The sequence below is a fragment of the Lagopus leucura genome, unplaced genomic scaffold, assembly GCF_019238085.1.
Source record: "Lagopus leucura isolate 7727_CA_CO unplaced genomic scaffold, USGS_WTPT01 Super-Scaffold_100017, whole genome shotgun sequence".
Classification (NCBI taxonomy): domain Eukaryota; kingdom Metazoa; phylum Chordata; class Aves; order Galliformes; family Phasianidae; genus Lagopus; species Lagopus leucura.
In genome coordinates this window covers 9,370,257-9,380,421 of record NW_024962271.1, presented here as the reverse complement: position 1 = coordinate 9,380,421, position 10,165 = coordinate 9,370,257, and the positions used below count along the sequence as shown (strand labels likewise).

Genomic DNA, 10,165 nt, shown 5'->3' with positions numbered 1-10,165 from the left:
GTTGCATTGCACACACATTCATGCTGAGAACAGGACACTGCTGAGCAGCCCCACGCAGGCCTGGGGGCTGGAATGGGCACAGAGTTTGCCCTGGCCCTACTGTGCAGCAGATAGAGGCTGGTTATCCTAAGCCCTGCCTTGGAAATACTCTGGGCTGAAAGTAGAATACTGCTACAATTGTGAACACATTATTCTTGGCTCACTTGTAAGTGAGATTGTTACTAGTTTTTTGTTTGTGTACTTTGAAGTAAACTGAGTAGGAAACATTCCTTGCTTATTTCTCAGTGTAAGTAAATGCTTTTTATCTAATCAGTGAAGATGAACAATGGTAAAACCCTCTATGCACACATGATTTATCAGCATGAGTATTTTCTTCCTGCACAGGTGGTACCGCAAACATTTCTTTGGAAGGCAGTGAAAAACATGGCTAAAAAGAGTACCTCAAAATACCTGTCACACACAGCCATAAATCTCCCTTAGACCATTCTTCTTAGCAGAACTGTAATTATACAATATATGATATTAAAATGAAGTTTGGAAACCATTTAAATTGGCAGTGCTATATGAAACCTGAAAACGGCAAAATAAAGAATGCTGTGAGAGCTGAGAATTATCTCAGCTTTCTCAGTTTGAATCCAGCTAAATCTATCAAGCTAAGTGACAGGTGATTTATGCTAACAAGGAATTGTCTGAGAGGAAAAGAGAACTGAAAGAGAATTGAATTGGGATAGACGTGAGTGAGGAGAGCGAGACACCTGAATTTCTCAGATGTGTCTAAGCATGTCATTGGATAGACAACAGCCAAGGGAGCAAAGAGAAATCACTGATCAAGCATAGAGGCAACTGGCAAGCAGTAACTGGAGAAAAGTATGGAGAAACTCTTCTAAGTATTCTGGACAAAAACAGATAATGAGCAACGGCTGATTTCATTGACTGCCTTAGTGTCACTTGTGTATTTACTAAAAGCATTTAACTCCTTACCTTCAAATCACAGCCAACAAAGCTACAGCTGAGGCACCCTGGCAGTCAGTGTGAGAGAGGCGGTGGTGAGCCGGGCAGCAGCACCTGTGTCCTCTGCAGCATGTTGCCATGCCTCGGTGCTGCTGTGTGCTCTGCAGGTCTCAGTGCTGCAGAAATGAGTTGTCCTTTTGTTGTCGTCCATTACGCTGCTATTTCCATTTCTATGTTATTTTTCCCCTGGGCTTTTTATTATTTAACTAGAGTGGCAATGCTTTGTGCGTACACAGCTTGGAGCACAGTGAATGTTTCTGAGGGAAAAGACTACCACTGTAATTTGATTGTTAACTTCTGCTGTTGGAAGAGGAGATATTGTCCCAAGAAGCAGCCTCGTGAGCTAATGAGTTGAGTCCAAGGAAAGCACTTGTAGCTTTTTGGAGCTGACCTATTGCAAGGCTCAGAGGAGTCCTGCGGGTGGGTAGGAAGCGGACCAAAGAGGCAGCCCATAGGCAAACCTGCTGCAGTGTGCTGCTGCTTCTGGCTGCCTGAGTAGTTGGAAGGAAGGCACTGCGTCCCTGGGAGGCAGAATGAGATGTGTGTAGGAGGAGATCAGAGCACCTGCCTGCAGGCAAGGAGCAGGAGGTAGCCCCCTTGGCTGCTACCAGAAGTTCTGGGGAAGGGACAGAGGAACTGGGTCCTTGCAGGAGGGCTGCAGTGAGCTGTCAGCAGAACTAGGCTGATGCCAGTGATGTTAGGGATGTGTTTGTCAACTTAAAATACATTAAAAAAATTTTAACTGAGATTTATTTAGTTTTTTGCATTTTCTTTTCATCAAAAGCAGCAAATATTCAGCTTGTTGAGAGGTTGGATATGAAAGCTCATCTCTGGTGCAGCTGCCATTTATTGTGTTGCACAGTACCTTTTCCATTTTATGGTGATTTTTGATGGGAAAAAAGTCATCGTGTTTCAGCCAATCTGCTGCTTTTCCCTCCTTTATCATTTTTCATTTTTTAAACAATCTTTGAAATTCTGGAATAAAAAGCTGGAAAGAAGTGTCAGAGCTGAGCAGATCCAGTTCATACATTTTAGTTCCAGCTCTGCATAATTAGATCATCTGCAAACTTAATTAAATCTCCTTTTAGGGCTGTTCAGCCCTGCCTACGGATTTCCATGTGGTTATATAATAAAACCTGTATTGTTGTGTAATTACATCAGTGATGTTGGTTGCTTGAGCTGACATCAGGTTGCTTGCTTGAGGATGCAGCATTTGAAAGAGAGAGAGCATTTATTCTCATTTCCTTCAGTGTGTGCTTTGATATGTGCACTGTTCACCTGTGCTCATTTGATCAGTGTTTCTAGCTAATTATTGCAATTTAAGACCCATTTAGTTATAACTCATTACATTTATTTTAATAACAAGTCCAAAGAATATACATTTCCACAGTCTGTACAGTGAATTCTTTTTATGGTAACAAGTGAATTTCTCTTTTCAGTAATGATGGTTACATTCTGGTAATTTACTCAGTTTAATAGGAATATTTCTTGTCACAGTCCTTAAAAATAACTTTTTGGGTGTGTTGGCAGTGCATTCTAATGTCACTTATTCATATAATTTGTCTTAGTGGTGCCACTCTTCTGTGACTCTTACTGTCATGCTATAGATCTGTTAGACGTTAAAACCATCTGGGAATGTCTTAATTGATTATTCTTGTGCAAATATTAGATGGAGAATTATAGCAGTAAATTCCATCTTCAGCTTTTGCTGTAAGTGCTCATGCTTTAGTCCTTTGTATGAGAAACTTCTGCTTTTCTTAAAACGTTCAAGATGATTGTAAGGAAGGTTGACAGGCGTAGGGCCTGGAAGTTGGTGCCAGTGTCTGTTTAATATTCACACTTAGGAAGTTTGTGTAAGAAAGTTGTGAGTATACAACTTGTAGCCTTCTGCATTGGTTATTGTGCCAGTGTATGTTTTGTGTATTTATAAGGGAACAGAAATCCTTTTGCTGCCAGTGTAGATGCCATTTTCTGTTTGCGTGTAGTTTACAGCAAAGATGAGGCATTTTCCCTTATTCTGGAAGAGCTGATTGTTGTACAGCAGCATGTTATCCACCGAAGCTGGGAGACAGCAAACACTGCACATGAAGCATAGTCTCTATATAAACTATAACTACCCAGATTCTGACATATTCCAAAGATTTTGACAGTCAGCAGTTTACCTGACGCTGAGCTGGAAGCAGTTTATTTCACACTCAGATCTCCAAAAGACTGCTGTCTTCTGAGGCTAAGAATGAAACAGGGTGAGCATCTGCAGCTGTACTGCTGCTCCCTGATATGAGGGCCATGCAGGGTGAGGGCTGTGAGCGCCATGTGACTGCAGCCAGGGAACAGGATGGCTGCAGGACAGATTTGGTCCCAGATCTGTTATACCCCTCAAAAATTGCAGTATCTCTGGAGTTGACATGTTGTTGTCTTTCTTACAACTTAAACTTGCTTCCCATGGCTGCAATCCTGTCTCGTTCAACAAGGACCCCGCAGCACCCTACCTGCATGTCGCCTGGCTTTGCTTTTGTCTGTGACCAAGTTATAGAACATGAGTCAAAATAATAGTCCTCAATACTCCGCAGAGACCAGAAAGGATGTCCCTACATAACTGCGTAGTGTTGGAATGCAACTGTGAATCATCTTGATTCAAAGAGACTCTGAATCTCCTTGAAGTTGTATTTTCCAGTCTTTCCTTAGTATTGCCTGCTGAAGAAAATGGTAGGCAGCCTTGAGAGCTCACGTACATACATATCTCCAGCAAAGATCAAGGGAGCTATCTAGTACTTGTCTGGTAATTATTCAGGCCTTAGGACACCATTTTCTTGGAAATACACACAGGGCAGAATTGGAAATAACTATAATAAATTATTCATTTCAAGGAAATTAATATGCTAGCTACAAAAATAATCACTCTGAAATGCAAATATAGTTAGAATGGTTTAGCTGGTTACATATTGATAATTAATATTTATGGAAGTATAGGTTGTCATCAAAGTTAGCTTTGAATACTGCTTATTCCGCTTCCAAATTAAGTCTATGAGAATTTGTAAATACAAATTGTGCTATTTCCTACACACAGTTTTAGACTCTAATTTTAATTTTGACCTAAATGATTATTCTGTTTATATTTCTAATTCTCCAAGGTATAACTAGTGTTTCATCTGCTGTACAAATAGACGTTATGATTGCAGAAATAGAACAGGAAAAAAATTGGAAATCAAAATGCTAAAAAGATAAAATTTGTGCTTTTAAGTGAAGTGTGATGAATAAAAACATTTATCAGCTGTGCTGTGTGACTCGTGTAAATGCTATGACTAAAATAATTCTTTGTACTTCATTTGTGCTACAGCCTGTATTACAGAAGTCATTTTATTGTAAGCTAGTTTGAGAACAAAACAAGAGGACAAAATAATAATGTTATCTCTTCAGGAAAAGAGTGCTCCCTGATCTTTCTGAATTCTGGCTACTGGGGATAGCCAGAAAACTGCTCAGATGTATTTTAATCCTGTCAAGGTGCGTACTTTGGGTATGTAAGGTGAAGATGAGTTCAGTTAGGAATTGCTGTATAGCATTATTCCTGTACAGCTTCTTTTTTTCATAGCAAATATTTAGTGATACAGTAAGTCGAAATGGAAAACACTGAGTTATGTGAGATACCTTGAGTTGAGTCTCCCAAATGCTTGCGCTGAGGGCTACGTAGGTTAAAATCACAGATGTATCTCTGAACGGTAGCTTATGTTTCTCTCTCCAGACTGTAAAAACTAAAGACAGAAAAGGGCAACTGTTCCTGGCTGTGCTCTCAGACCTTGGCCTTTCCTCAGTTCACTTGCAGATCAGTTCCATGGCATGGGACTTTTTAGGGGACTCTGGGAGGTGTTTCACTTAGGATCATATGAATCTCAGTCACCCCAAGAGCACCTGAAGTGCTCCCAGAGTCATGTTCATCAACAATCTGACTGAAAGCTAAACAAATATTCCTTTTATTGCATAAGGAGAAGTCCTAAATGTTTGTAAATCTTCAGCTTGATGCGAAGGCCCTTATTCAGTAATGCCTGCGTTAAACCAATATGTGCTCTGATTAGGACAGTCAGCCAAGTCAGCATTCTGCCAGCTGTGCGGTGCCACTCCATTTGCTGAAGACTACAAAACAACGTCAGAGGAACTGAAATGTAGTAGAAAAAGCTTTAGAAATGTTCAAAATATTCTACCAACTATCTCAAAGTTCACAAGCAGGTAGAAACAGATGAGCTGAAAGGGGCTTGTATTTTCACCAAGTCTGAGAAATACTGATGTAAGGAATTCTTAAGCAGCTCTGTTCCACTTTATATTCAAATTGCTAAGCAAAGGTATTTGAACTTCTTTTCTGTGCAAGGAAAAGCACAGAGCGAATCTGGTGGATATTTTTATTCTAATTTAAAAGACCATAGAATACCAGGAGAATATGTGGGAAAGCAATATTATGAAAGCATGTAATCTATTTTTATCTAACCTTTAATGTAGTGTAGTACGTGAAAATGAGTGGAAAGGTAGTACCTGCAGTCTCTGAATCACTTCATTATCAACACTGACTTGCGTGATTTGAAATTGCTCTCCTTATCCACGTTCTGCCTCTTCCGTTATCTGTAGCTATAATGGATGCCTGGATACACCTATCAATGCAGGTGATGGTGCTGTCACTTTTACCTTACACTAATTTTTCTTTCCAAGCTCTTTTTTTACTACTGACCCTTGGCTTTGTGAAAATTTCTTCCTATTCTTCTGTACTTTCTATAGAGGATGCCAAATACTTATTTTTCCTGTGTTTCATTTATCTGGCCTTATTTTATCATGTTGCACATAAATGATGCTGCAAAGTACTAGGAATGTGGGGGATAACTTCTGTTCACAAAATGCAAAAGTTAGCCTTTTGAACATTCCCCGACTTTGTCTTGAATTACTGTTTTTCATTTTAGTTGTATTAGTCAGATTTCTAGCCAAAATGAATGTTATCTTGTATTCTTATGATCTCAATAATTAGTTTTCTGGATTTGCACAGGGTCCTGACTTAGAGTTCTGGGTAAGGTTCCTTTCCTCTGCAGCCTCCCTCACTGCTGCCTTTGTGTGTTTCCAAGCTCCTAGCTTGACAGTAATCTATTTCTACCTAGGATGTGTGTGTTTGTCTCCTCTGACTCATCTGGTGTCTTTTGTAGTGGGAATATGAGAGAAAGAATACGAACTGCTTTTAGTACGTGAGAAGGCAGAAGCCTGCAGTTCAGTACAGTTTGCCTTAAGAGAAAAAGAAAAAAAAAAAAAATGAAGGAAGTGAGGAGCAAAAGATAGAGAGATTGCTCTGGAAAGCCTCCCAGATTATACATCTGCCCCTGTAATTCGAGCTGGGATTTAACACAGAAGTAGTGAAGTTGATTGAGTAATTTAACAGTGCGGAATAATCTCCCTTTTTTGTGACATGTGTTTTTGAATCCCTCCCTCACAAACCAACCCTGTCACCCCAAACATTTGAATGCTGCTTAGCATACTTGCTAAATATAAAAATTAAACACCTGCATGGTTGTTATGCACAGCTGTACCCATCTGCTGAGCTTGCCACTTGCTTTGATTAAGAGCAGGTTAAGAGAGGCTTTAATTAAAGAAAGTCCGTAACACAGTTAAGCATCCACCTCTTCAGCTTCTTTCCTTGATTATGCATTTTTCTGCCTTTCTCCTTGCAAATGACAAATTATTGGCTCCAGAAAAAGGTACAATTTAATAATAACAATAGATAATCATTTTCCAGCTTAAATATAGATCATCTAGACAGCACGCTTAGACTGGCACGTCAGCTGTGATTTTTGGAGGAATAACCACTGCTTCACAAGTGGGGTGTGGGGCTAACAAAGTGCTCTTGTTAGGCAGGTGCTGTTTGCTAGTGCAGTGGTATCAGGATTCTGTGATATTGTGCTGTTCCCATGAGTAACAATCATAGTTCTCTTTTAACTGTAGTTATCTGTGATTAGTATAGGAATAGGTATTCTGTGCTGAGGTGCATAAGCCAAGAGAAAAATTCCACGTAATTTTGTTGTAATCGGGACATTTCACAATGGAAGCAAGACAGCCCAATGACATTGCAGAGTTACGCCTCTTAATACTGTAATGGCACTGAGGCAAATGGCCTTGGTTCAATCCCAAATAAACATTGGAGCAAGCACCACCTAATCAGTACGTGCTCTTGAGTTGCAAACTTTCTTCCTTCAAATAGCTGCGACTCAGTAAATTTGCATCTTAATGAAAATTAGCTATATTGAAGTAAACAGTGATAAAATGTGTGTAATAATTGCTATGTGTGGTTAATCCAGATATTCTTTCTGTAGCACTCTTCTCCTGATTGCGGTTACTACCCATGGTCTGTAGTTTGCGATGAGAGCAGTAATCAGTGATACATTTAAACAAAAGCTAAACATTTTGTGTGCAATAGGATCATGAAATTTAGTGCGGGGCTTGGGGGGCTGTGGTCTGTCTTGTTGTCAGCGCCCTGAATTTTACAAATAAAGGAAAAGAAAATGGCAAATAGTTGCATATGCTGAGTTGTAAGTGACTTCTGAGTGCACCCTGGTGATTGCTTTTCATGAAAGGAGCTAAGGGATGAGGAGAAGAAAACATACAGCCAGTAGAGCTCCTGCATGTAAGAAGAGTAAAAAACACATGCTGCATTAATAGAAATCAAAGTTCCAACATATCAAAATTAACAGAAGACAAACCTACAGCAGAATATTTGATCTCCCATCACAGAAACTGGTAGATCTCTGGCAAGTTGGAGAAGTTGTCATTCCATGATGCTAGTGGACTTATAAGCTGTTAAGCAGAGCAGGGAAACTTAAACTGCAATATTTTGTAGCAGCTTTCTTGTTGAAAGCAGCTGACCTATGTTTCATTGAAAATTACTGAATGAATTTATGTATGTTCTGAGAGTAAATCTGACATTGATTTCTCAGAGTAGGGTAGGGAGGGGAAGATGTGAATTACAGCAAACCTAGAGAACTTCTTCCAATTGAAACTGTTCTCAGAAGTATGTACTAAATCTATCTGAATTGCACAAGAAAATAGCTGATAAGTTGTTGTGGATTTAATTAAACTTCAGTTATTTTGCTTGTTTGGGAAATAGTAGGGAACGTATGCAGTTAGAATGTAAAAAGGAAAGAAATGACATATATGTCCAGGATGACTTGTTGCTATTTCAGAGGTGTCCATCCAGTTTTCTGAAGGAAATGAAGTGATACAAAGAACTCCAGGACACTTACAACAGGGGTGAAGTTTTGCGCCGAGGCAGTGTTCAGAAAGAGAGATGTATTAACAGAACAAACCTTGCTAGGATTAGTGGAATGAGGAATAAAAGGAATTATTCCAGACTTCACTTTTCAGTTGAATGGCAGCCAATTTTTGAGTTATTCATGTTAAAAGAATGCATAGCTTTATGTTTGAAATACATTGATTTTTACCTCTTTGTCTTTTTGACATTTATTTTTCAACTTGAGTGTGATTTGACTTTTTTCTCTTTTCCTAGCACATTTCCATACACAGGCCTAAAAAACAAAAGCTAGAAATGAAAGCAGGAAGAAATAGGCTATGAAAGTCGTTCTTAAACATAGGCAACATGTGGAGCCCCAGCCATGTCCCTACTAATTAAAATTTTTTCTGGCCACTTCTTGTCCAGGATCAGACTTATTTGAGACATGTGGCAGCGCCTTCTTCAAATCCTACAAGAATTTTATGTATGTGAGTATATATAAAGAATTGTAAAATTGGTGTCTGCATTTTCTGTCCAGGTTGTAAATGACCCTTTCCGCAGTAAAACTTGGTATCTTCCTAGAACTTCAACTTGAGTTATTGATGTAATAAATATTGTCTTTCTGACCTTCTTAGCCTACTGAAATGGTGCTTTTTGAATGAGTAGTGTTTTTATTAACGTTTGGCGTTTAGCACTGTGTGTCTCTGTTAAGACTCAAAAAAAGATTCCCCTTTCACATCAAAATGAAATGAAGACCTTTTCTCTTTTTCAGTACTCATTTGTCTTTGCTCTGGGAGCTTACTAAGCCCAGGATTAGGGAGGCTCAAGTGTCCACACTGAAAAACACAAAAGAAGGAGTGTTGATCTCAGGTATCTCTCATCTTGGTTAGCACAGGGAACTTGTGCCTATTCTGAGATCTCATTCTGACCAAAACTTTTATCCTAGACATGAAAAGACTTCTATCCTCTCCAGGAAGGCCTTATTGCAGCCTTTCAACACTTAAAAAGGGTTTATAAGAAAGATTGAGAGATTCTTTTTTTTTTTTTTTTAATACGGACATGCAGTGATGGAACAAGGAGTAATGTAGTAATGTTTTTAAGCTGAAAGAGGGTAGATCTAAATTAGATATTAAGTCTTTCCTCGAAGGTGGTGAAACACTGGAACAGTTGTCCACAGAGGCTGTAGCTGCCCCATCCCTGAAAGTGTTCAAGGCCAGCTTTGGCCACCCTGGGCTGGTGAGGGGTATCCCTGCTCATTGCAGGGGTTTGAAACCAGATGATCTTTACCTGTTTGCAGGAGCACCAGACTTCAGCACTTGTTATAGTGTTCAGTTTTCTCAATAATCTGGAGAAAAGCATCCACCCCAACTGCAAATGGCTGCATTTATCAACAAAGCTATTTATAAGAAATGGGCATTATAATATCAATCAAGATGACAATTTTTACAAAATTGACCTTTGTAAGTAAGAAACAACAGGGTGAAAGTCAATTTGCATTCTGAGTAACACTGCTAAACTGCAGTGCAGATATTCCAGCCACTTTATCAGAGCATGCACAAATGATGTGGGGTGTGATTTGGATGATAAGAAAAATCTTTCTATGCAGCCTTAAAGCTCCAAAGACTAACCTGAAAATAGAGATTCTTTTTTAACTTCAAATGTTACCACCTAATAATACTGTGATGTTACTGTATTCTTTGAAATCATGTTCCAGGTTTATAACACTTTCTAATGATTCTATGTTGATTTAGCATCAAAATTTATCAAAATAGAATAATAGTGAAAATCCAAAGGTTATGTCCTCTGAGAAAAGCAGAGTTTGTGTCTATCATATTCCCATCCACTAGCAAAATCCTGCCCTAGATTTTTGCTGGTTTAAATGTTTTAAGTCCTATCAAAAACAAG

The 10,165-nt window shown here is 39.0% G+C and overlaps 1 long non-coding RNA gene across 1 annotated transcript in view; it reads left to right on the top strand.

Annotated features, from left to right (window-relative positions):
- LOC122183325 overlaps positions 1-8,700 on the top strand; it is a 125,361-nt gene extending 116,661 nt beyond the window's left edge. The window contains exon 6 of the long non-coding RNA XR_006180227.1: positions 8,687-8,700. This is a non-coding gene — a long non-coding RNA (uncharacterized LOC122183325). The remainder of the gene's footprint in view (positions 1-8,686) is intronic.
- Positions 8,701-10,165: the final 1,465 nt, after the last annotated feature.